This window comes from Globicephala melas, chromosome 2 (genome assembly GCF_963455315.2).
Source record: "Globicephala melas chromosome 2, mGloMel1.2, whole genome shotgun sequence".
NCBI lineage: Eukaryota > Metazoa > Chordata > Mammalia > Artiodactyla > Delphinidae > Globicephala > Globicephala melas.
This window is the reverse complement of record NC_083315.2, coordinates 62,793,972-62,821,230: the sequence shown is the minus strand read 5'-3', so window position 1 is coordinate 62,821,230 and position 27,259 is coordinate 62,793,972. Positions and strand designations below refer to the sequence as shown.

The 27,259-nt window shown below is 43.1% G+C and overlaps 1 protein-coding gene across 3 annotated transcripts in view; it reads left to right on the top strand.

Moving 5' to 3' along the window:
* Positions 1-27,259, top strand: part of THSD4 (thrombospondin type 1 domain containing 4) — a 628,347-nt gene that overhangs the window by 495,700 nt on the left and 105,388 nt on the right. The window lies entirely within an intron of this gene.

The window sequence follows — 27,259 nt, the reverse complement described above, 5'->3', positions numbered from 1 at the left end:
GTCACTTTTTTTTTAATCTTTTTTTCTTTTTTGAGATGTCCACTCTATTTTTTAGTACTATCCTTTTGTAAATTTTAATGATGTGAAAGCACCTAAGGACTGATGGAGATGCTCAGAATAGCAGCCTTTGTAGTCTGTCCTGATGACAAGCTTATCAAGGGAGATTTTTTGACTCATTTATGAAATCGGAGGAAAATGTAGAACTTTAAGGCTGCCTTTGACTCTACAGTATTAGAAACGTGAGAAGATGTTAGGACAGAGGTAGCTATTGACTTAGAGAGGAAGCTTAATTGATGGGGTCCACTTTGATCTGGGCAGGTTTGGATTGATTAAAAAAAAAGGGAAAGTAATTCAGACTGAGCAATGGTTCAAAGACAATGAAGAAGAGTTTTCTCCATTGGAAAAATGGTTGGATGACTACAGAAGAGCCAGTTTTTAGAGGTCTTGGTAATCAGGAGTCCCTGAAGAATTTTGAGTGGAGAAGTGATATAATGAAAGCAACGTTAAGAGAAAATAATTCAGGGCTTCCCTGGTGGCGCAGTGGTTGAGAGTCCGCCTGCCGATGCAGGGGACACGGGTTCGTGCCCTGGTCTGGGAGGATCCCACATGCCGTGGAGCGGCTGGGCCCGTGAGCCATGGCCGCTGAGCCTGCGCATCCGGAGCCTGTGCTCTGCGACGGGAGAGGCCGCGGCAGTGGGAGGCCCACATACCGCAAAAAAAAATAATAATAATAATAATTCAGTGGCATTGGATAAAACTGGAGGGAAGGAGTAAGGTGAAGGAAAACTAAGAGGCAGGAAGACCAGTTTCTATTATAACAATCAAGGAGTAAAGTGATGATTAAAGTAATAATAACTAAGGTCACCAGAGTGGTGCCAGTGTTATGCCATTCATAACAACAAAGCTACCATTAATTGAATGCTTATTATGTGCCAGGCATAGTACTAAGTGCTTTACATAGAGTATATCATTTAATCATCATCACAACAACGTTATGAGATAAGTTATTATTAATCCCATTTTGCAGATGAAGAAGCTGAGACTTAGAAAAATTAAATGATTTCCCCTAATTGGTAGCATGATCCCCTAATTGGTAGAGTGAAGATCTCAGCCTAAGTTATCTGACAGCTGAACCCATGTTATAAAAGAGAAACGTTAGAAGTATTTGAAAGGTAGAAATGAAAAATAGCCAATATATATCTTGCTTAGCACTGTACTTGATATTATAGCAGCTTAAAGTAGTTAAGACCAAATATTTTATCATAAGAGTTTAAAATCTAACCAGAAAATCAAGTTGTAACATGAACCAAACAGATGTCATAGGTTGGATTCCCCAGGAAATAGACTTTGAGATTTGTGTGCAGAAGGTTTATCAGGGAGAGTGCTTGGGGAAAATATCCCATGAAAGGTGAGGGATGCAGGAACGGGCAGATGCAACAGAGACCTCAACTGATCTTATAGGGAGTTCGGGAGCTGGAATGGCCCTTCAGAGTTGCCCCGATAAAGGCAAGGAGGCCAGGCCTTTGTACCCCTCCATCAAGCAATCAGTGGATGCTGGCTGCCCGCAGGAAGGGAGGGTAACCTTTGAACGAAGCAGCTTCCTTCTCCTGAAGACAGGTCCTGGGAAGGGACTCAGCTATGTCCTCAATCCTGAAGGCAATCTGGACAACATACTACAGCATCCACTGCAACAAAATATAAGAACATACTTATATTTTTAAAACTATCTACTCTTTAATATAAACCACTTAAGTCACATTTGGGGGGAATACTTTCCTTTCAAAGTACTATTTTGGTGGGGAGGAGACACCCAATAAATCTATCAGTGCATTTCTTTGCTATAGAGTGGTGGCTTTAGTTCTTGAGGAAAATAATCAATATGGAAGGCATTTGGTGTGTGGCTTAATTGAAACACTGTGTTTTGGACCCATTTGGTGTTAATCCAACACTGTTTTCACACCTGCCCTCTTTTTATGATGCCTTTTTCAAGTGGAAGTCTAGTATGGCTTTCTTGCTTCAGACTAAAGAAAGGACATAGACTGTCATCACTGGCTGGGAATCCAAATCATATGGTGTCGTGAAGTCATCCTTCACGTCCATCAAAAAGACCCTGACACGCTTGCCTGCAGAGAAGAGCTGTGTAAATAATGTCTTGGGCCAAAGTCACCCAGGGGACACTCCATTATACCACAGCTGATCTTGACAAATATTAGGCACAAACACACAAAATACATACATACCTGGACTTCACCTCCCAGAGAATCTGATTCCTGGTGGCTGGAGTGGGATCCAGGAATGCTTATTTTGTAACAGCCTCTAAGATTCACCAGAGTTCAAGAACCCCTTTCCAGTGAGCCAGTGGAGGCCTTTGATAAATCAGTCTATTCTATGGGAGTCTTTGAGGATGATGTCACCAATTGGATATGTTGGGGCTCTCCAAAAGGCTGAATCTCAGAAAGAAAGATCTTCTTAGAGGAAGTGGGGAGTACCATCTAGAAGAAAGAAAGAAGTTGAAAAACTCTGCACTCAAAAGAGCAAGAGAACACAGGACAGAATTGGGAACTAGAAAGTAGAGATAGGGATGATGAAAAATCTCTAAGATTCATAGATCTTTTTGAAGTTCCTCTTGTTTATTTTTATTATCTTATCCATTGCTCTTAAATGAAGATGATCCTTGTGTGTGTTTTTTTAAACATCTTTATTGGGGTGTAATTGCTTTACAATGGTGTGTTAGTTTCTGCTTTATAACAAAGTGAATCAGTTATACATATACATATGTTCCCATATCTCTTCCCTCTTGCGTCTCCCTCCCTCCCACCCTCCCTATCCCACCCCTCCAGGCAGTCACAAAGCACCGAGCTGATGATCCTTGTGTTTATCTTGAGGGATAGCAAGTAAGCGGGAGCATATAAGCAGGGATCTGTCTTATTTATTCATGCAATAAACCTTAGTTGAGCAGTTACTATATTCCAAGCACTGTGCAAATGTCAGCAGTGCACAGACAGGAAGATTCAACCTCTGCCTTCAGGAGCTCACAGCCTGAGGGAGCGGGCTGAGACTGACAGATAATAGAGCACAAGCACAGAGAGGCACAGGAACTGGGAGAGCACAGACAGCTGGTCCCTAAGCCCTCCTCTGAGAGTCAGGGAGAGCTCCCTGGAGGAGGTCTAGAGGACTCTCCAGGATTGGAGATGCATAAGTCAAATGTGGTTTTTCCATCCATAATTGTGTCACATATTTCCACCTACTTAGATCTTCTTTTTTATCCTTTAAGAGGATTTTTATACGTTTTCCATAAAAATCTTTTATTTGTCTTTGAACTTAATTCTTAAATAATTCATCATCTTTGATGCTATTGTGAAGAGTATGTTATTTTATATTCTTTTTTTGGTGGTTCATTGTTGGTTATAGAGAAGTACAATTGACCTTGACGTAGTATCTTGTATCGTGCAACCTCACAGTACCCTGTGACTAATTCTAAGAGTGTTTGGATTTTCTTGGGTTTTCTGTGTAGATGAACATACCATCTGCAGACAAAGGCAGTCTTGTCTCATCTTTTCCAGTCTTTATATTTCTTATTTCCTTTCTCTGTGTTACTGCACTGGCCAGGACATCCATAAAGAAAGAGCAGCAGTAATTTGGGCATCTCTGTCTTCTCCCAGACGCTAAAAGGAATATGTCTTACTTTTCTCCTTTGAGAGTGATGTTTTCTGTGGGTAGGTTTTGGTAGATTACCATTTTCAGGTTTAGGAAGCACCCTTCTACTTCTAAGTTTTTCTAGGAATGCTTTATCTTAAATACGAATTGGACTTTAACAAATGCTTTATTTAAATAGCGTCTTTTGAGATGCCCATATGATTTTTATTCTTTAGTACCAATGATGGAATGAATTACATTGGTATATTTATCAGATTGTACCATCCTTACGTTCTGAGATAAAATCACTTGAATATAATTATTACCATTTTAATACACTACTGGATTACATTAGCTAACATTTAATTCAAGATTGTGGTATGTTAAAGTAGGGAACATTGGCTTATTGTTTTCTTTTTTTTCACTGTTCTTATCCAGCTTTGGAATCAAAGCTATTCTAATGTCATTAAATAAAATGGGAAGCTTTCCTTCTTTTTCTGTACTCAGGAACAACTTGTAAAGTGGGGATTATCTGTTCCTGGAACATTTGATAGAACTTACAAAACCATCTAGGCCCAGTGTTCTGGGGGAGGAAGGTGAAGCATAAGAAGGTTCTTTATTACTATATCAATGACCATGAGGGCTGGCAGATGTGAAGGAGCCACTATGGGTCCCAGAACCAGCCATCGCCAGTCACAGCGGGCTGGCTACCCTGGGAACCAGAGGAACCAAACTCCTGTGAGCTGGGGCTGCAATCGACAGATCTCGAATGAGGAACGTGTACAGAAAGGCTGCTTGAGCAGCTGCCTACAGGATGGATTTTATTGGGGATGGGGACAAGGGACATAAGTAAACAAAGAGAAACTTCCAGGGAGGCTGATGCAACAGTCTAGGTGTGGGATGTGGGGTGGCGTGGAGCCCGGATGAGGAAAAGGCAAGTCTATGAACATCGCAAAGGAATAACTGGGAAGCCCTGAGCATCTTCTTCTGGATCCTATCCTCTAGAGCTGAGCTTCTCAAACTGTCCTCACACACAAGTAAGAAATGATGGGACAACGAGGGAGGTGATAAGAGTTAAGAAGGAGTGAAAACATGGACATGTGATGGGGAGTGCTGGGGACACGCGATGGGGAGGATGCCGTCACTTAGATCAGGGAGGGTGACAATAGCGTGGCCTGAACGACAGGTGTCATCCCTTGAGGACTACGGAGGGAGCACAGAGGCAGAGGGACATCCGGGGAAGGCCCTCAGGTCCCTCGCACCCTCTGTCTTGAAGCAGGACCTGGAACACTTCCAGCTCGTTCAGCAGTGCTTGATGTGACGTGTTCGGGTCTCCTCCCCTGTCTGGCCACTCTCCCTGGACGAGGCCCCGTTTGTCACAGTTCCCGCTGAGACAGGGCCCGGAGATCTGAAGCCAGGTGTCCAGCTGCAGGCTGGCTGGGCAGAGAGAGCTGGTTTAGGACACTTCTATTCGTGTAGCTGGAGCTTCCATTAGTTTTCTGGCAGTTCCACAACATTGTTTATTCATATCGAGCCAGCCTGGTGACAGACTGGACATACAGGCTGACAGAGCGAGAAAAGTCAGGGCATTTCAAGGGTTTGGGGCAGGAAAACAGTAAGTTAGACACGTCACCAAACCCCATGATAACTCTTTTGGTTTAGGCTCACTCCACTGGATTATAAAAGTGACTTGTTTATCTTTCCATCTCAAGTGCCTAGAACAGTCTCCAGGTCTCTGTGGGCATACCGTGGAGATATAGTGGGATTAGTTCACAACCACGGAAATAAAGTAAATATCACCATAAAGCGAGTCACACTAATGTTTTGGTTTCCCAGCACATATAAAAGTTACATTTACACTGTACTGTAGTCTATTAAGTGTGCAATGACATTATTTTTTTTTAAAAAAATACGTGATTGCTAAAAAATGCAAATCATCACCTGACAACACGGGGTTGCCACAACCTTCAATTTGTAAAATAAATAAATAAACAAGCGAACAAGCAATATCTGCGAAGCAAAATAAGGCAAAGTGCAATAAAACGAGGTCTGCCTGTATTGAGAGTATAGATGATCCTGATGTCCTTGATTATAAATGAATTTGATGACTATACTTCTCAGATGAGAAAACTGAGAAAAAGAGATGTCCCCTGATGTCCATGCACATTTGGGATGTCTCTACTTTGACTCACAGCCACTGCTTGTCCTACTGAGGCATCAGACAGGCTTCCCTGGGAAACAAGAATGGGGCTGGCAGTGAGGGAAATAGGGTTAGTCATCCAGTGGTTCAACTAATATTTATGGGGTGCCCACAGAGACCTGGAGACTGTTCTAGGCACTTGAGATGGAAAGATAAACAAGTCACTTTTATAATCCAGTGGAGTGAGCCTAAACCAAAACAGTTATCATGGGGTTTGGTGACGTGTCTAACTTACTGTTTTCCTGCCCCAAACCCTTGAAATGCCCTGACTTTTCTCGCTCTGTCAGCCTGTATGTCCAGTCTGTCACCAGGTTGGCTCGATATGAATAAACAATGTTGTGGAACTGCCAGAAAACTAATGGAAGCTCCAGCTACATGAACAGAAGTGTCCTAAACCAGCTCTCTCTGCCCAGCCAGCCTGCAGCTGGACACCTGGCTTCAGATCTCCGGGCCCTGTCTCAGCGAGAACTGTGACAAACGGGGCCTCGTCCAGGGAGAGTGGCCAGACAGGGGAGGAGACCCGAACACGTCACATCAAGCACTGCTGAACGAGCTGGAAGTGTTCCAGGTCCTGCTTCAAGACAGAGGGTGCGAGGGACCTGAGGGCCTTCCCCGGATGTCCCTCTGCCTCTGTGCTCCCTCCGTAGTCCTCAAGGGATGACGCCTGTCGTTCAGGCCACGCTATTGTCACCCTCCCTGATCTAAGTGACGGCATCCTCCCCATCGCGTGTCCCCAGCACTCCCCATCACATGTCCATGTTTTCACTCCTTCTTAACTCTTATCACCTCCCTCGTTGTCCCATCATTTCTTACTTGTGTGTGAGGACAGTTTGAGAAGCTCAGCTCTAGAGGATAGGATCCAGAAGAAGATGCTCAGGGCTTCCCAGTTATTCCTTTGCGATGTTCATAGACTTGCCTTTTCCTCATCCGGGCTCCACGCCACCCCACATCCCACACCTAGACTGTTGCATCAGCCTCCCTGGAAGTTTCTCTTTGTTTACTTATGTCCCCTGTCCCCATCCCCAATAAAATCCATCCTGTAGGCAGCTGCTCAAGCAGCCTTTCTGTACACGTTCCTCATTCGAGATCTGTCGATTGCAGCCCCAGCTCACAGGAGTTTGGTTCCTCTGGTTCCCAGGGTAGCCAGCCCGCTGTGACTGGCGATGGCTGGTTCTGGGACCCACCGTGGCTCCTTCACATCCGCCAGCCCTCATGGTCATGCCCGCTCTGCGCTCCGAGAGGGGCCCTCATCCCTCTTAACCGGCTTTCCTTCTTCTGCCTCAAGTTGAAATCGCTCAATAAAAAGGGAAACAGTTTCCAAGCATGAAGCTTATGTCCATGTAAGCTGGCTCTCCAGCACTTTCGTTTTTTTCTTAAAAGTTGTTCCTGTCTAACCACGTTCTAAAATTCCCCCAATAAAAAAGAAAACAAACAGACAAAAAAAAAAAAAACCCTCCTTTAATCAATGCTTGCTTAAGTAGTGCTTCAGACAAGCGCTTCTTAGGCGAATGGATGCAAGGATTTTCCAGGGAGGGGCGGGGAGATGTGAAATTGGCACAGAGCTCTGTTCTGTCTCCTTTGATCTTTAATTCGAGCCATTCCAGGCCGAGCTCAGTACACTCTGAAAACACACTTTGTGATTAAAAAATGGGCGGTACACCAGCCGAAACATTTGTTTATATTTTACCTCCAATTTCAGCGTTCTTGTTTCTTGTCATGCTTTCCTTGAGAATTTTCTTCATGTAATTAAAGAGGTGTGAGCGCTCTGAGCATGACTGTGAATAGGATACGAAGTGCAGCTTCCTCCCCTGAAGACAGAGCAGGGTTTCTCCCCACCTTCTCAGGCACAACGTCCATAAGGATATGGCAAAAACAACCTTCGCTCTAACGTTTCCAGAACGGTAATAACAGGCAGGCTGTCCAGGAAAGAAGGAGCCTCACAAAGACAGAGGCCTTCTAAAGAGGGCCTCTCACAGCCCCGGGGAGCCCCTCACAGGTGCGAGGGTGTTTGAATGCACCCGTGTGTGTCTCTAGTTCCGTTAGAGAGGGGTTTCTCAACAGTGGCACTATTCACATTTTGGACCAATAATTATGGCTGTGGGGCTGTCCTGTGCATTGTAGGATGTCTAACAGCATCCCTGGCCTCCACCGACTGTACAATCAAAAATGTCTCCAGACATTTCTAAATGTTCCCTGAGGAAGGAAAAAACCGCCCCACAACCCCCATTTGAGAACTGCTGCTTTGGATGGACTTGGAAAGGAATCCTTCTAAGAGGCAGTGTTTATGGGACCCGGAGTAGTGAGTCACCTGAGACACTTCAACAAATGACCATGGCCAGGCCCGTGCCAGACCAAGTCAGAGTCTTGGGGGAAAGACCCAGGCATCAATGGCTTTAAAAGGCCCCCAGGTGATTCTAGTATACACTCAGTGTTGAGAAAGAGAGAACTTTGAAAAGAGGGACCATTTCATAACCTCCATCAGAGGACTAAGAAGAAGACATGGACCTTAGAACATCGCCATTTCATTAATAATTGCAGTCAGAAAGGAAAGACCAAGAAGGACAAATGACCAGCTTAAGCTCTTGTGTTTGCTCTTTTTTTCTTCCTTAGTGGTTAGAAGAACCTTGAAATGAAGAAGCCCTGTGCTGGGAAGGGTCAGGGAGACCCAGTTACACCCCACAGCCAGGCTGTGAGAGAGGAGGGATCCTAAAGGGGTAGAAGGTGTCTTGGAGATACTAAAAAGAAAAGTCAGCTGAGCCTCTGAGGCCTCAGGGAAGAGGGAAAGAGGGAGAGACAGACCAGGAGGGGAAGCAGCCCTGAGGCTTAGAAGTCGTTCCTTCCTGGCCACTTGGTTCCAATTAACCGAAGGTTAGGAAGTGGCTTCAGCAGTGCTGGCTTAGGGGTCTTGTGATGTTCCTCCATGTTCCTCTGTGGTAACATAAGTCCTATATTAAAGCGATAAGAAAAACAGTGGGATGCTTTCGTGTCAGACTTCCGGGTTTCAGTTCAGGATGCTACCATCCCATCTCATAGCCTAAGCTAGAAATCCTCCTGTCGTTTTGCACTCAGATTTCTACTGAGGCAGAGAGATTAAGAGCATGGAGTCACTAGAGTTGTGTTCAGTTCTTGAGTCCATGTCTTACTAGTGGAGAGATCTTAAGAGAAGTAGGCTGCTTGACCTACCTGGGCCTCAGTTTTCCATCTGTAAAATGGGGATAATCATCACGCCTATCTCACAAAGCTGGTAAGAGAATTGAATGAGATAATCCATGAAAAGCATTAAGTACAGTGCTCGCTAAATATTAGCTACTATCATTATTTATTCTCTGGCCACAACATCCAGTGGGTCAAGAAGTTCTGTTACCTGTTCCGTGGAAATGTCTTTTGAAAATATGGCCCCCAGCTTCCCATCTTTGTTGGTATTACCTGAGTTCTGTGTCACCAGTCACACCCCCTGTAAGTTTACCTTGCTGTGTCATGAAGCTGACATCTCTCCAGGTGTTACTAGGGTCATGTGACTCCTGATTAAAATTTCCAGAGGTCCTCTGGACCAACAGCGTGAAATCCAGAAGCCATGTGGGCAGAATCTACTTCTTTGGACCCCCTGTGGTCTCCCAGTGTGTCAGAATTGTTAGTTTTGGTTCCCACCACCAAAGAGCCTGGACTGGCTTACTTTGCTTGGGTTTTAAAGGTCTGTATGTTTTCAAGTCACTCTAAGTATGGGTCGAATGAACTCCCCATCCACAGTTTATATGTCTTGGAATGAAGTGTTGCACACTTTTTTCCTGTTATGTTTTAAATATAAAGTTTTGTTTTCCCAGCAAGTGCTGTCAGTGATTTGGAAATGTTGCCTGGTCCTGGTTAATTTCTTTTCTGCATCTCATGTAGGGTCTTGTTTACTTACATTCATAAAAAGACTGTACAAACAGCTTACATGTGAAACTTTCTCCTGGGGGCACAGAGGCCAACGATAGGGTGAGGAGAGGAGAGTTCATGAGTGAGGAGAAGTTGAACTCTAGGTCCTTTCCGCTCTTGTCTGACCTATTACTGCAACAAATCTCCTAATTACTATGACAGACCTTGTCTAAGGCAGTTATTTTATTACAGGTCTCCCCAGTTTGGCACCTTAGCTAACAATTTGTCCTTTTTGGGGGGGATCAAGATGAGACAGGAAAGAAAAGAGTTCCTAAAGGAAAAAAGCAACTAAAAGACAAACTGCTCCAAAATCAAACTCTTTGGAATTCCTAGGCATTGGTTGACGCTCAACAGGAAAATTGCTTCCAGGAATATTTCGTCACATTGCCCCCAAATTTAGATTCTTCAGATTCTTCTTCTAAGTCAGCCCCCATCTATTGGGTGTACAAATAAGCATCCCCACTTGTGAGAATGACTCCACTGCTTGAAGACAGGGGTAACTGGGGAAAGATGGTGACTTGAAATCAAGAGCAGTATTTCTCTTGAAGGGATAAATTTTGATTCCTTGAACATGCACCTCCCCTGGGTGCTGGTATAGATTATTAATATGTCCTCCTATTAGTTCTTTTTCCTGCTGGGTTATAATTATCAATGATGTTATAATTATCAATGATCAATGATTGTGAACTTCTTTGTCTATCTCCCTCCACTAGACTGGGAAGCAAATGACCAGAAAGGAAAGTCAGCATAGCATAAGGGGTAAGGGCATGAGATCTGACAATGGGAAGCCTATTCTAGTCCTAATTCTGCTGCTCACTGGCTCCCTAGCTTGGGGAAAGTTATCTGATTGCCCTCCCACTCAAAATTCAGTTTTGTCATCTGTCAAATGAAATAATAATAGTAGCCACTTCACTGGGTTATTCTGAGGGATATGTGGGATCATATAAGTAGAGCACCTGGCAGAGTGCTTGGTATATGCAGCCCGTGTCAGTTGCTGCAGTGACAAGGAGGAGGGTTTTTATAAGTTCCTTGAGAACACAGAGTGTTCTGTGTGCATCGCCAGCTTCTAGATCTGTATCTGGAAATGAAAGTGTCTGAAATGAATGAATGAATGTCATACTCACATGTTCAGGTCTCTGCTGTCTCCAGTATAAGTATTTAGGGAGGTGTGAGCACATCCACAACCCAATGACACACCCTGTACTTTGGCCACAGCTGGACAAGTGACATTTTTAAATCCTTATGTGATTTGGGAGAAGGAGTCTCCCCCAGGGTAATCAGTCACATGGCAGATGTGGACAGAGAAGAATTGTAGCTTGGGAACTAACTCATTGAGGAGATGGGAGGAGCAAGTTAGAGATAGGTTGATCAGAAATGAGAGGAAAAAACTGGCCTCAGAGGTGAAGGGAAGAGTTTCTTTTTTCTTTTTTTTTTTTCTTTTTGTTTTTGCGGTACCCGGGCCTCTCACTGTTGTGGCCTCTCCCGTTGCGGAGCACAGGCTCCGGACGCGCAGGCTCAGCGGCCATGGGTCACGGGCCCAGCCGCTCCACGGCATGTGGGATCCTCCCGGACAGGGGCACGAACCCGTGTCCCCTGCATCGGCAGGCGGACTCTCAACCACTGCGCCACCAGGGAAGCCCGGGAAGAGTTTCTTGAAGGCAGCGGTGCTCCTCTGTGCCCAGGCAGCAAGGTCAAAGGGAAGCCCAGTCCACGTAAACTGTACTAACACTCATTTGGGCACCCAGTTTTGTTACAGTTGCATGACCCCACAATTTCATTGTTCTCTTCTGATTAGCAGTGAAGAGCCTTTCCACACCGCCACAAATGGAAGCTATTCTAATGGCTCTCAGCTGGGCTGTGGTTTTGCTTGCCATTGTTTGCACACAAAAGCCTGATCCCATTAAGATGGTCAGATATTTCCTGCCATAGCATGGCCTCCTGCTCACAAACATTTGATGCTATTTAAAGCCTCTTCTCTGCAAATATGCTTTGGTCACATTTGTGTAGTGCCCATTAATTAAGGCCAGATTTGAAGCTCTCACAGCTGTCACTTCTATTAACTGGCTTCAGGGAATGTAGGACTTCATTTTTCCAGGAGATAATTTGGACATCAGAGAAAAGCCAAGAGATCCTCGAATCCCTGTAGCACTTACCTTAACTTCCAGGCTTCTAATGAAAAAGCCTCTTAGACAAAAAGGGACACAAAGACCCTTTCACAGAAACCATCAACACTCCTTGCCAAGTGGGAGATTTATTGGGTGGGAACACACACACACACACACACACACACACACACAGGCTTTATTTGAGGCACCCTGGAAAATGAAAAGCTATCTGGGAAAAGTAATCATGTGAGAAGATGGTCTTGAAGATAGCAGCTGGGTTTTCTGTGAGAGTAAAAATGGACCAATTGACAACTGTGAGTCTGCTGGAAGGCTGAAAGAATGGTCTATTTTCTCCTATATCTATCTTTCTCTAAAGGAAACACATCGTGGATTGGTTGGAACACATGATCTTCTGGTTACCAAATGCTTTAATTAATAGGGAGTCAAAAACATATTGTACAAAGATTGCCAATTATCAAAGAAAGAAAATACTATTCTTTCCCAGCAGCATGATTTGGAACAGGAACATGGTGGCAGAGGTGATACTGAAAAAAAGAAAATCACAATCATAATAAAAAGGGAGTTTATGTTTATTAGGTCCTTAGTCTGTGGCACTTTCAATGTATGCATTTTCATGAATTATCTCATTTGACTCTTGAAAACCTATGAGGTAGGCACTATGATGTGTCCATTTCATAGATGAGGAAATTACAGTTTCGCAAGCTTAAGAAACTTACCAAGGTCATCCAGCTGGGAAATGGCAGAGTCAGAACTCAGATCTCAGTGAGGTCTGTCTGTCTGTCCTGAAGCTCTTGCTCTTCGCCTTCTGTTATCCTGGTTCAATGGAAAGTACGTGGGCTTTGGAGGCAGACCAGAGTTTTGTCCAGGTCTGTCATGTGATCATCAACAAATTGATTAACTTTTCTGAAACTGTCCTTCAACTCAAGTAAAATGGGAAAAAAATAATAGCTGCCTCATAGTTAGTATAAAAATTAATGAAATAAGGATACATGAAGTACAGAGATAGTCAACAGATGTCAGTACCTCCTCCTTTTCCTCCATTTTATTTCATTCCAGTTATTTCTTATTTCCATCCCTGGACTGAAGCTCCCACCATCTTCTGCTACATTGTCCCTGCATTCTTGGCTTCTTGGCTCTCTATCATGGGTGGGGACCAGCACAAAGAAATCTTTCTTTGCTTAGCTCTTCCTAGCAATCCTGCAGCTGTGCCTTCAACTCCCCTGACCCCCACCGGTCCCCCAGGAATCACAGGCTCCCACCTCTCTCCTCAATTCCCATGACATCCCAGAACCACAGGAGGACCTGTGAGGTGAGAGACCTGCAAGTTTGATTACTGGCCCAGCATTCCCTTCTATTCAGGAATTTCTCACATTTAAGCAGGTTCCTCAGAGCTCTGCATGACATCTGTTTTCACCCTCAAAACTGCTTTCTAGATTCAGATTTTATTTCTTCGAGAAACTTGGGCATTCCTGCCTTAGTATGGTTTCTGAATTTCCTGGATGAGTAAAAAAAGAGAAAAGACAATAATTAGCAGAATGCTTTTCAAATATAATCCATGGACTTTAGCTGGAAAACACAGACACCTAAAGAACTCGTTAAGATTGTGGTCTTTTGCATTAGGAATTCAGGTGAGAATGAGTAGATGAGTTTACTGATAGCAACAGAATAAATAGAAAACAGAGAGTGAACAATTCTCTTGAGAGAACACCCACTGTTAGGAGGTAGTAGGGAATCAGTGATCAGTGCTAGTTTCAAGTCTGATTAACTCTTTTTTTTTTTTTTTTTAATTTATTTATTTATTTATTTATGGCTGTGTTGGGTCTTCGTTTCTGTGTGAGGGCTTTCTCTAGTTGTGGCAAGTGGGGGCCACTCTTCATCGCGGTGCGCAGGCCTCTCACTGTTGCGGCCTCTCTTGTTGCGGAGCACAGGCTCCGGACACGCAGGCTCAGCGGCCATGGCTCACGGGCCCAGTTGCTCCGCGGCATGTGGGATCTTCCCAGACCAGGGCTCGAACCCGTGTCCCCTGCATTGGCAGGCAGATTCTCAACCACTGCGCCACCAGGGAAGCCCTGATTAACTCTTTTTAAGCATTGTTTACAGATCTTTAACTTCTTGTTTACTTTCAGAACACCTGTTTTTGAACCTTTACTAACAAAGTCTTTAAAAGATTGGCTTTCACAGTATGGAGAACAGTATGGAGGTTCCTTAAAAAACTAAAAGTAGAATTACCATATGACCCAGCAATCCCTCTCCTGGGCATATACCCAGAGAAAACCACAATTCAAAAAGACACATGCACCCCAATGTTCATTGCAGCACTATTTACAATAGCCAGGTCATGGAAGCAACCTAAATGCCAATTGACAGACGAATATGGATAAAGATAATGTGGTACATATATACAGTGGAATATTACTCAGCCATAAAAAGGAACGAAATTGGGTCATTTGTTGAGACGTGGATGGATCTAGAGACTGTCATACAGAGTGAAGTAAGTCAGAAGGAGAAAAACAAATATCGTATATTAACGCATGTATGTGGAACCTAGAAAAATGGTACAGATGAACCGGTTTGCAGGGCAGAAGTTGAGACACAGATGTAGAGAACAAATGTATGGACACCAAGGTGGGGAAAGCCGTGGGGGGGTGGGGCTGGTGGTGTGATGAATTGGGCGATTGGGATTGACATGTATACACTGATGTGTATAAAATTGATGACTAAAAAAAAAAAGAGAGATTGGCTTTCAGAAAACATCCTGGGCTGTATAGATTGAGAAAGTACAGTCAAGAACTGAGCCTTTGGCCCCTCTCCCTGCCATCCCATGTTAAATATTTGCAAACACGAATCTAAAGAGTATTAAGAATCGAACTGAGACTTTGGAAGCCCACAGTTAGGAAACAAGTAGAGGAAATGAAGAAAGGAGAGCATGGAGGGCCAAGGTGGGTGCAAAGGCAGAGAATAATTCAAGAGGTGAGGCGTGAGCAGTGCTCTTGGGAATGAATGAGAACTGAGAAGACCCCATTTGATACAGGGTAAAATGAAGTCATTAGCATCTTCAAGGGAGAAAATCTCAGTAACTAGCAAGGGTGGGAATCCGTGGCTAAAGGTTAAGAGACATGATTGTTTGAAAGTTGGTGCTTGTTTGAGATATTTGGTAGTGAGAGGATAATGGCCAAAAGTGGAGGCAGCACCAGACTTGGGGCAGCAGTGAAGGTCAGGATTGTCAATGTGTAATTTCTAGTTTTTTGCAGGACATGGTTATTCTCGTGTATTCTTGTATCATGTTGAGTTGATAGTATGCAGTGGGGACAAATGAATGCAGGATTCTCCGGGTTGTATTTTCAGAAGGCTGAAGGCCATTTGGTTACTTGTGGACCTCTGTTTTACTCTGGCTTTGTGTGATACACAGAAGTTGTGATGAAATGTCTTGTAGATTCCTTGCAGCGACCTTCATGGAGCTTTCCAAAGTATATCTCATAACCCAGAAACGCCAAGTTGAAGTCTGAACCCTAGGAGACTAAAAGTATACATGAAAATCATGAACTGCATGTGGAATTGGCAAGTAGCATTCTGTGTCTATTAACAGTTTGTCTTTTCTATATAATAAAGAAAAAATCTTTTTAAGCAATTTCAACTACTCAATTTCAAACTTTATTATTCTCATAGTCATAGTAATTTAAATCTATGATATAGCAATGCAATAGCACACTCTCTATCAGGCATTAGAAAGAAAGAATTCAGAACATAGTTTGACCTACCAGATATTAGAAATTAGTATAATCTAGTCTTTGTCACCTAGCATGAAATTCTACATAATTTTTTGGCTGTAGGTTTAACAACTTAACCAGACTTTGTAAACTGTAATTTTGAAGTAAATCCTGGTGACTTGCATGGGGGATGGGAGAGAGTTCCACTAAGCCAGATATAACTCAGGAGTGACAGCCACTGAAGCTAAGAAAGTATCTCTTTGACATAAACACCTCATTTGCAATACAGAAGCAAAAATGCACTAAACCACAAAATTTCACTCCATGTGGACCTAGGCTCTAATTTCTTCGTTGTCCGAATGAGACATTCTGTAAACTGAAAAGGAAGCCGAGTTGCAGCCATAAAATTTTACTTAATTATTATCACTTAGTATGTGATAATAGTTCTGAAAGGCATACAGAGCTAAATTTTGTATGTTCTTTGCTCAAGACACTTAGATGTAACTTGAACACAAGGTCGATGATAATGTTGGGATTTAAATATTTTAAAAGACTTCCAGTTAACTTAAAATGTTCATCGACAAAGAATTATGATCTTTATCTTGTGGCTTTATGTAATCCTGACCTACTGCCAGTATATCCCTGGGGATTCTCATCTGCTAATTCTTATAGGATGGTCTAGGTCAATTACAGGTAACCCATTTAGCAAAAAGAGCAAGCCAGAAAAGCATTAAAATATATTCAGGTATATTTTTTCTTATTCAAAATAAAGTTTCCTTTAGTGTCAGGAAGAATAATACATCTCATAATGTATATTACTGGCCTTTCTCAGTAGAAACATGTCAAGAAAAAAATGGTACTCTTTTTTAGCCACCAAATAGTAATATTTGGGGAAGATTTGAAAAGCAGTGAAAAAAAAAAAAAAAAGCAAGTTTCTAGTCTGGTGTAGTGAAGTTAGAGGGCAGACAATAGCAAAACCTGGTGGCTAATTTATGGCTAGAGGGCCAGGGTTTGCCTGGTCTTGAATTTTCCATTGTTAGGTTGATTTCCCTGATACAAGTTGAGGCCACCAAACCAGGTGACTCCTTCAGAGCCGAGAGCAGAAGGACAGCATGACACAGAGACCCAAGTTGTGCTGAATATGATTTAGACGTTCCAGGCATTCCCCAAACTGCCGTTGATCTCTTGTTTATTTTGCTCGCAGATATCATCCCCCGGGCTAGACACTAAGCCCACTGAGAGCAGAGACGTGACATACCCCACTTTGGATTTTTCTAGAGGATTGTGTCAGTGCTGGGCGTATGATAGGTGTTTAATTAATTCTTCGGTAATATAGTAACTCACCTGATGAGTTAAACCTTTCTTTCCAGATGCTTCCATCCTCAGTCCATTCTGACTTTTGATGTCGAGCATAGTTAAGATTTATTGAGTGCCTACTATGTTCCAGGCTCAGTGCTAAGTCCTTTATACAGATTGTGACATCCGATCCTCACAGCAATCTTATGAGGCAGGCATTCACTGAGACTCCATTCTGGGACCAGTAACGTGATAGGTCTTTCTGTACAATCCCCCTGTTGGTCCCAGTCCAGCCTCTTGGGACCACGAAGAGGACATCTTTCTTCCATGTGACAAAGCCTCCAATATTTAGAGCCATCTAGCATGTCTGTCTTCTTTTCTTCCTGTTAAACACTCCAGATCTTTATACTGTAATTGTTAACAACAATCACAAACTCTTATGCCAAGTACTGTGAAAAATGATTTCCTCTTGTGGCTTTAAATTACTATAATTTTTTTATTTAAGCACCTTGCCTAAGGTTACACAGCCAGAGTGGCCAACAGGATTGGAACCCCAGGAGAGCATGAGTCCAAAGACAGAGTTTCCAGTTATTACTCAGTGTCATTGCTATTTAATAGTAATGTTATCTTTTTTCACAGTATAAAATTTCTTATGTCATCTTTTTAATAGAAGAGTGAAAAGGGCAAACACTTTGTCATGGAAAGCAGATTCGCAAAAGGGGTATTTTCAAGCCCCTGTTTTCTCTGGAAAACCAAATGCTAGAAAAGGTCTGATACTGAAAATATATTTTTGATACTGTACATCAGTAAAGTTATTCTAGATCATTCATCTTTGGAGCTGGAAATCTAGGGCTTTCCTTGCACCAGAGTCTCATCCCATAGTCCTGACAAAGAGGGGATAATGTTGAGGAAAAGGACTGTTTTAGGCAAAAACATCAAACCAAATGGAAAATATTAGAAAGGAATTGGGACAGGCCAGTGTCCAAAGGTCTCCAGAGATCAGAGCTTGGAGCACTGGTGGAAGGTACACAAGAGAGTGGTTTCCAAAGGGAGGATTTGTTACAAGTCAGAGTCTTTCAGGGATGAACGGCAGGTGGGGCGCTCCCTGACAGTGGGAGAGGGTCAAACAAACAGATAGAGAGGGTTCTTGCCAAGAAGGGAAATGTCTTACAAAGTTAGGGTCACCAGGCACCCATGAGGTCATCAGGAGAGATAGTGAGAGTTGGAGTTAACAGTCCATGTTCTGGGACCAGACTGCCCAGGTTACATTCTAGCTCAATAGCTTGCTAATCTAGGACAATTTTCTCAACCTCCCTGTGCCTCAGTTTTCTCATCTCTAAAACGGAATTAATATCATCTACCTCTTGGGGTGTTGGGAAAATTCAATGAGTTAATTTATGTAAGGCATTTTATAAAAATAAGTGCTATGCTTGTGCTAAATTATCTAATCTTATAGTCTTCACTTTTTAGCAGCCATGCTCTTTTTTCCAAACAAAGTGGTATGAGAGATCCTAATCATAACATAAATTTTTAAAAACTCGATGTGTTGTGTTAGTATTAATTTTAATTAAAACATTGGCATCTAACTGTTATAATAGCAATTAGTGAGCATGTGGCTCTTTCGTTGAGTAGAAATTTTAGCGCTTAGAATATGGAAAATGATTTTAGATGCCTGAGCATTCAGTTTATTTCTGAATTTTCTTTTAGCTTACAGTTCTTGAGGCATTCCTGATTAAGACAGACAACAAATTGCAAATTGTAGACAGGAAATCTCTTTGATTAAAAATAGGAGCAGTCTGTCCTGAGGGCTGCCTAAGAATGAGTTAATACAGCAGTGTCCAGTGTGTTATAATTAGGCATATACAATGGTTAAAAAGGATGTTTATCAAGTTCTTCATATTTTACAGACATGTTTTAAAGATTATGAAAACATTAAAATACAACCTTAGAATAGCTTGAAAGCCTATTTGGTCTAGCACACACGTTTTATCAGTTAAATTAGCCCCAGTGACCTGTCCAAGGTCTCAGCAGGGAACAGTATTTCCTAGCCTGACACCAGTGTGGACCTGGGCCCCTTACGTTACCTCCTCCGACCTTGGTTAGACCAGATGACTTCTATGGTTTCTTCCGCTCTAAGTCTGTGATTCTAGCATTCTTTATGTAGTGGGAATACTTGGTAATAAGACTGATTTTACTATGATAAGCCGCCTCCTCCTCCTATGGGTTGGACCATTTTGTTCTTCTCTATATTACAAAAATCTGTTAGGAAAAGAAATTCAAAGTTATATTTTTTGAAAAGGACATCCTTTGCTGAAAATCCATTTTATTATTGTTCCTACCCACTTTAGTGATGTTTGTATAAAATAGAGAACTGTGGTTTTCTACAGCAAGGAGAGATAGTGGGGTATTTGCTAACACTCACTGGCAACTGCAAGGTCCAAATTTACGAAGAAATCCAAATTTGCTTTTCATGGCCAGCTAGGTCAATGCCCTATGCCACCCTTGTTTGTGTTCTGTTCCCTGACATTTTAGCTTTTATTAAAAAAAGAAAAAAAAAAACAACCTGGTTCAATTTGTCGATGACTTTGAACGACAGCAGAGAGGAAGACACACATCCTCGTCTACGCTGATGATATGGTTTTCCAGCCATCCTAAGAAGCAGATAAGTCATTCTGCTAGTTACCATCTGAATGGCCTTTGTGTCAACAATGTCACTATTCCCAACTTATTTGAGGCAAAGATTTTTCCGGTGTTCAGGTAGACACTTCCAATAGCTCTGGAGCACTCCAGTTCACTTCTCATCTCAGGGGTAAAATCTTAGTTAACCACTCAAAATCAATGTTCTACCAAAGCACCTATTAAGTTATAGGTTTATAGCCTTCCTCTGCTCAAGATCTCTAGAAGTTTCTGTACCTTAAAAAGAGCAGGCTGTTTCCTATCTTATTTAAAATACAAGCTGAGCAAATTGAATCTACAGGGATTTCTTTGTAGTCCTCAAACATACAGAATACAGTCTCAACGAGGGTGACCTTAGGCCTCAAAAGGTAAGCCCCAGAATTGCTAGGATGACTCAAATACACTCAGAGAAAAGGTGGTCTTGGAGAAATCCTGGTCTATAAGCTCGTGATGCCATGATTTTTAGCTTCCCTTTCCACTCACTAGTCAAAAGAGAACATTCTGGAGGCTTGAGGCAGAGTCAGTCTAATAGGAAATAGAGGCTGTCCAAAAGATTTAAAGACCCTTGGGTCTGTACTGGAGAGAAAGCCTCCATCAGATCCTTTTGTTACAACAGGAAAAAGTGGTTGGGAAAATTTTTCGTGCCAGGGCTTCAGGCAACACATGGAGACAATGGATAAGAGAGAACCCAAAGATTCTGAGAAATTGCAGCTTTCCCATGACTATAAAAAGCAAGTCCAACACAATATTAAGAGACTCCCTTCCGTGAACTATCAGGGAAGAGCAGGCAGTCAGAAGCCATTTTTCTCTCCGTCACTGTCAACCCCAGGCTGCATGTCCTCATCCAGAGGACGCTTGCTTTTGTGGGCACTGCATTCATCCATTTCCAGAGCTGTTCTCACTCCCTCTCTTGTAGCGCCTGCTTTTCCCCCTTAGTGTGTGCTGTTCACCGCTGTGTTCACTGTCTCAGTCACTATTCACCTAGCCTGTTTGGCTTCCACCCTATCATTCTGTTTCTAAGAGTTTGAGCTAGATAGCTGTGGGTTCGTGGCCTGACCCTCAGCTATATGACCTCTTTCCTTCTCTATTAAAATGGTAGTAAATATTGTCACCTTACTAGATTCTCAACAAGTACCCGTTTCCTTTCTTTCCGTTGCTTTTCTTGGCATCCATCAGCACCTCTATGGACTCCTTTGAATAATGAGAACCTGCCTTTCTTACAGGGTCCAGAGAGTCCATCAATTGTCAAAACTGAATTTTTGACTTTGGCTCTGGTTCTCTTTTAACTAGGGTTGCTTTTACTCTGCCAGAGAAATGCTTTTCTTTTTACTTGCATATTTGCTGCCATTCCACATTCCTTGAAGTATACGCAGTCTGGCTGTTCTCTAGCTAAGTAACATTCCAAGGTAGCTATTGTTTAAGCTAGGAATGAATATCATTTGTTTGTATTTCTTTGAATTTGCCCTCTATGTTATCTTTAACTTGACTTTAAATAAAACATAATATGTATTGAGTTCCTCCCCTGTGTCAGATGCTTTTTACAAACTTTGTCTCCGTTTATTATCACAAAACCAACCCAACAGATTAGAGCAGAATTCATAATTAGCATTGCTAATTAATAGCTACTGTCACTTTAACAAAGTATTTTTGCTGTCAAAGTGGAATGATGCTGGATCATTTTCAAAATTTCTACTTTCACTCAGTTATCACACCTGGGGTAAAGCTCACTCTTGAGCTACTATAGCCCCAGGCACTCCTTTCCACCTGGAATCAGGAACTTAAATATAGGCATAATGCCTGGGAGAAAATAATCATCTTGTTTAAGTGACAACTGACATCAGGAAGCCTTTTGAGCCAGAGGACTGACATGATGACAGCTGTATTTTGGGAAGATAAATTTCACAGCCACATGCAGGATAGATTACCTGAAATCACAACATTAGCCTTTCTTACGCTTATACGTCTGGGGGGCATGACTTAAAAGCTCATAAGTATGATCTGTTTAAAGAAGGGGCTGGTGAAAATTAAGAATTTCAGGGTTCCACCAAAGATGGTGAAGAATCAACGTTTATCCAACTGGTTTGCATGTCCTAAATATTTACGTACACAAGTGCATATAGGTCATGCAGTCACTCGGAAGCCATGTGTGGGTATCCTATCTGCCATTGCCCTACCTACCTTAAAGTTGGTTTAAAGTTGCAGAAGAAGGGTTAAAGTTGCAGAAGAAGGGAAGTTTTCTGCAAGCGTGAGAATTATTCATCTGGCTGCCACCTGAATTATTGTTATGGAACACATTGAGTTTGACAGATAACCCTGTTCTTAGACATCCTTCAAAAGAAGCGTGAAGGAGCCTTCGTGTTTAAATATTTCAGCCAAATTTCTTCCTTCTGAGCATGCATGGAACACAATGTCTTTCTTTCTTTTTTTTTTTAATTTTCTTTATTTATTTTTGGCTGCGTTGGGTCTTCCTTGCTGTTGTGCAGGCTTTCTCTCGTTGCGGCGAGCGGGGACTACTCTTTGTTGCGGTGTGCGGGCTTCTCATTGTGGTGGCTTCTTTTGTTGTGGAGCACGGGCTCTAGGCGTGCGGGCTTCAGTAGTTGTGGCACGCAGGCTGAGTTGTTGTGGCACGTGGGCTCAGTAGTTGCGGCACATAGGCTTTGTTGCTCCTAGGCATGTGGGATCTTCCCAGACCAGGGCTCGAACCTGTGTCCCCTGCATTGGCAAGCAGATTCTTAACCACTGCGCCACCAGGGAAGCCCCTTTATTTCTTAATGAAATAAATATTCACATTGGATGCACCTATGGTTAGGAGAGAGAATAAGAAGGAATTATCTTTATTTGATGTCTTGGTCAGTCTAGCCCTAAAGAGCAAGCTCTTGGATTGGGTAATGATATCTCTCATGGAATGATGTTTGTCCTTGAGTCATAAATATTTCCCAGCTTGGTGCACCAACAGTTTCCATTCCCAGCAAGACAAATGAGAAAGCTAGTTACTATTTCAATAAATAAGTTTGGACCTCTGAATTTGTTATGAAAGAAAGGATGGTGTTATAGATGTCCCCTCCCTTAGGTGAATGAGTGCTGCATGAGGGGAAAGAGACAGCATGGGACTTTGGGGGGGGACAAGAGAACAAAGAGAAGCTATAGGAAGGAGATGCGGAAACAGTTCAGTCGGCCCTTGTGGGAGTCCTCAGACCGTAAGTAGCACCCCGTGAAAAGGTCTTGGGGAAAGCCAGAGAGCAGCCCTAGAGATAGAACAATAAGAGGGAATTAGCCTTATTTGATTTCTTGGACATTCTAGCCCTCAGTATATGTAGCCCTTGGTCGGCCATCTACCAGGTTCTGTTCTTAAGGTAAAGAAAGATTTCCACTGGGCTAAGGGACTATGCCAGAAAGAGCCAGAAGTCCCTTCATTCAAATCCACCATCACCACCTCTGTGTTACACATTACTTATCTTCTGTGAGCTTCGATAAAGTAGGGATAGTCAAGGTAATTAAACAGGATAACATGTTAGGTGCCTAGCACGTGGCCAGTACTCTACCCATGACAGCTATCAAATATATATGTGGGGCTTCCTACTGCCTGAATCCCTGGGAGTTGCTTGAATCCCTATTTGCACCTGTTTTCCACCTACAGTCCATCTAAGACAGTGCTTCAACATGCCTGAGCTGTGAGCCCCACCCACAGCTTCCCTTGCTGTTTCTGAAATGAACATAACCTCTTTACAACGTCTGAGGCTTTCCATAACTGGTCTCTAAGACAAACCAGGAAAGACTAACAAAACAAGCAAACCCACACTTTTTAAAAAAAAATAGAGAGGTAACAAAGTTATAAGAAAATCTCTGGAATTCTTGATCCCCATTGTCCCAGAATGTTATTGAAATGCAAATAGATCATAGCAGTTTGCCGTTACAACCCTGGCTTGGAACAGTACTTGAGAATCGTGTGTAAATAGAAGTGGGGTTTCTGTGGACAGTGCAAACAGAACAACCTCCTCTGTTAGAGTAGAAATGTGTGTGCCTGGTGTGAGAGTAAGGATTCCCATGGCCATGCCCAGGGACAGGCCATTGAAGGGAGGCAGGTGCACCCTCAAGGAGAAGGAAAGCATGCCAACATTTTTCCAGCCCCAAGTCCAAGCTGGTTCTGAACTAGGTGCCTTCATCTGCATGTTTTCATTCAATCTTCACAACAGATTTGAGAAACTATATTTCAATACCCTTGCTTTACAGGGAAGGAAACTAAGGCTCAGAAAGATGATGTCACCTGCGGGAATACATTAGGGATGCTCTTAGGCGGGCATCCCTGTGTCTAGAAGAAAAACTTTTGAAGATGTGGGAGCATAGAAGAGAAATTCTTATTTCAGATTATGGAAATGAAGAGGGGTTAAAGGAACCTAAACCGGGAATTTTAAAGGCAGGAAAATAGGCATAACGGAGATGTTATGTTAAGTCTTCAGTGAAGACTTGGGAAGTCTGGGAACAAAGAGAGGTTTAAATCACAGCAAACACACTTCAGATTCAAGGTCAGTGTTAACAATGCTCCCAGCCACTCAGGGCTTCTCATTGACCCTCCACAATCTCGTAACTTCTCTCCTCCTTCTCTTTTCTGTCCCTTTGTTCTGTCTCCAGCTCTGGAAGCAAAACCAGACTCTTCTCCTATTTAGCTATGTATCAGTTTAGCCATTATCTCTTGTTGCCTTGATTTCTGCTGACCCCCAGGCCTCAGGGTCCCACCTCCCAGCCCATGCAGTTTATCCAAGTATTTTCACAGAGACAGTTTGCTTTCCAAAAGGAGTCGCTATTCTAGCTGGTAGACAAAACCTTTTTCACATGGTTACAGGGACGTAAGAAGAAGAAAGAAAAGAACATAGACCATTTAAGTGAGGAAACGTTAAAACCCTGCCTCAGAGGAGCAGGGGGACATCATAGCGTCATGAAAAGGAGTCTCTAGCCTGTAGCCTCTAGAGAGAGGAAGTCCTCTCTCTGCCACCCTGGAGAAATCACTTCCCCTCCTGAGACTTTGTTCTTCATCCCTGGAGCAAGGGGCTGGGTCTCCCAGAGCCCTTCCTGCTGTCCAGTACTGGGATTCTCAAGAGACTCTGTTTAGGAATGTGTGTCTTGCCTCCACCCAGTCCCTATTAAAAATATCACAGAGAAAAGCTTCCCAAAGGCATTATTTCTTTTTAATTTTTAACCTAGAGGGTGATGGTGTTGTGTTGTCTTTGTTTTGACCGGGTGGGAGAATTGGTTGGGCAACTTGGGAAAAGTAGAAAGAACTGGGAGCAAACAAAAAGTGATCCAGAAAGTCAAATAATCTCAGATAGCACAGGAGTCACCTGAAGATGCTACTCAAATGTAGGCTCCGATTCATTAAGCCTGCAGTGGGCCCCAGGGTTTCTAACGAGCTCTCAGATGATGCCTATGCTTCTGGTCCGTGGGCCACACTTTGGGTAACAGTGGGGCTAGAGAAGGTCAAATAGTGCTTATTATTCTTGATTTTTAAAAAAGAAAATCAGAAGAGAGGAGTGAAAAATATAGTTTGGAAGGATTCCTATCCAAAAAGCTAAAATTTAAAAAATGTTTAGGGCTTCCCTGGTGGCGCAGTGGTTGGGAGTCTGCCTGCTGATGCAGGGGACACGAGTTCGTGCCCCGGTCCGGGAGGATCCCACATGCCGCGGAGCGGCTAGGCCCGTGAGCCATGGCCTCTGAGCCTGCGCGTCCGGAACCTGTGCTCCATTGAAAAAAAAAAAAAAGCTTAGTGTTCTAGAGGAAAGTTCCAGTGAAAGAGGGAGAGAGAATTAATATGACTAAATTTAATGAATGAATTAGTGATTATCAAGATGTACACTCAGACCCTCGCTCTAAGATGACTCCATCCAAGGCCTACTTCCCTAGGAAAGCTTCTGCCTGAAACAGGCAACACTACTAATCTTCCAGATTCCAAAGTCACAGACCTCCAAGTCTTCCTTACTTCACGTTCAGTAGACCATCCTTCATCACTCTGTTGGTCATTCCTCCAGCCTAACGTTGGTGTGCCCTTGCCCTCTGTTCTAATTCCATCTCTCTGGTCCAGGCCACCGTCCCTCTGTGCCCATTTTAATGTAGTTGTCTGTGTGCTTCTCAATCTCTAGTCTGTTCCATCTCCAACCCACTGCCTGTGTCTGCCAAGCGTCTTCCGACAACAGCGTTTCAGTGTGTCCTTCCCCCACTCAAGAGTCTTGGGATTCGAGCCCTCGTGCTTTGGTAGCCAGCTTTTCTTCTCATCTCCTGTCCCTCACCCACTAACCCACCCACACAGCCAGTCTTCTCAACCATCCCTGAAGAGATCACCCAGTGACATCGAAAAAGCCCATGTAGCCCCCCAAGTTTAACTCACACAGCTTTTTAAGCACTTTCTTGAACATTTTGGAAATAAAAGTCCTGACTATCCCACCCACGTTTTGAAATGCTCCACAAAAACATTTTGAGAAATGAACATCACATCTTAACAACATGGCAGCAACTTGCACATAAGAGCACAGTAAATATAGTCACCCTGAAGTTCTGAGTCTACCCTTCTTATGTTTCTCGACTATCGTTCCTTTTAATGTTTAACCACTGTTTCATGTCCCTAAACTAGTTGCTTATGTGAGGACCCTTTTACAAAGGCTTATAGGTGCCACCTTGTGGAGAGAAATGCAAACAGGCAGGTCTAGAGATAGGCTGTGAGTCAAGGAAATGACGAGGACAACCGCGAGCCTCCCTCTTTGCTGGTCCCTGGATTCCCCCACAGTCCTCCAAGGGCCTTTTGATTGGACCTGTGGATCCCGGCTGTCTGCACCCAGGAGGCCGTGTAAATTGGGCCAGTGTGCAAGCAGCCTCCATCCTAGAGCACAGTTCATCCGCCCAACTCGCTCTTGCCTTTTTGCTAGTAATCCGGCTTCCAGAACTTCGCCCTATAGAGTGTAGACAAGTATCTCTCTGCTCCTTTCTGCAAGAAGCTTCCTAACCCTGACCCCTTGGCTGCCCAGACCACAGCTCCTCACAGACCCAGCCCTCCGGAGGCCCTACAGAGTGCAGATACAGTCTGACCAAATACTTTAAACAGAATTCTCTTTAAACAGAGAATTTACCAGTCAGCCTTACATTTTAAAAGTAAAGTGGAAGTCCGGAGGTTTCTACTATTCTGTACAGAAATATGGACACCTTACTTTGATAATAGAGCCGTTGTCCTTGTTGTAATTCATTCATGCCCCGCCCCCAGCCATTTCAGTCCATCAGGAAGGAAGATCATGAAAGCGAAGCACTGAAATTTTAGAGTCTGGAATCCCCCTACTCTCCAGGGAAAGATGACCCTAGTGGGAAGAGGGGTGGTAATTCTCTCACTGCGTATCAAATGTTTCCCTCTCAGGACTACTTCCCTCAGATTTGTAAACACTCGTGTAGTTGATTCTCACCCAATTTTATCCTAGGAGAGCACCAACATGTTCTTCCAGTGGAATCACTTGGTAAGGTGCTATTCTCTAATGAAATAAGATGAGGTACTGAAAAGGGACAGCCATAAGCTTCATTAAAACCAGATTGCCAGTTTCACAATTACCTTCTTTAAGGAAGCCAAAATACCTTTTATCGCATGGACCATTTCTTCCCTCCAAATGAATGACATTGTCAGTTTGTTTCCCGTTGATTCCTGTTTCCGATTTAATTTTGTCTACATGAAGCAA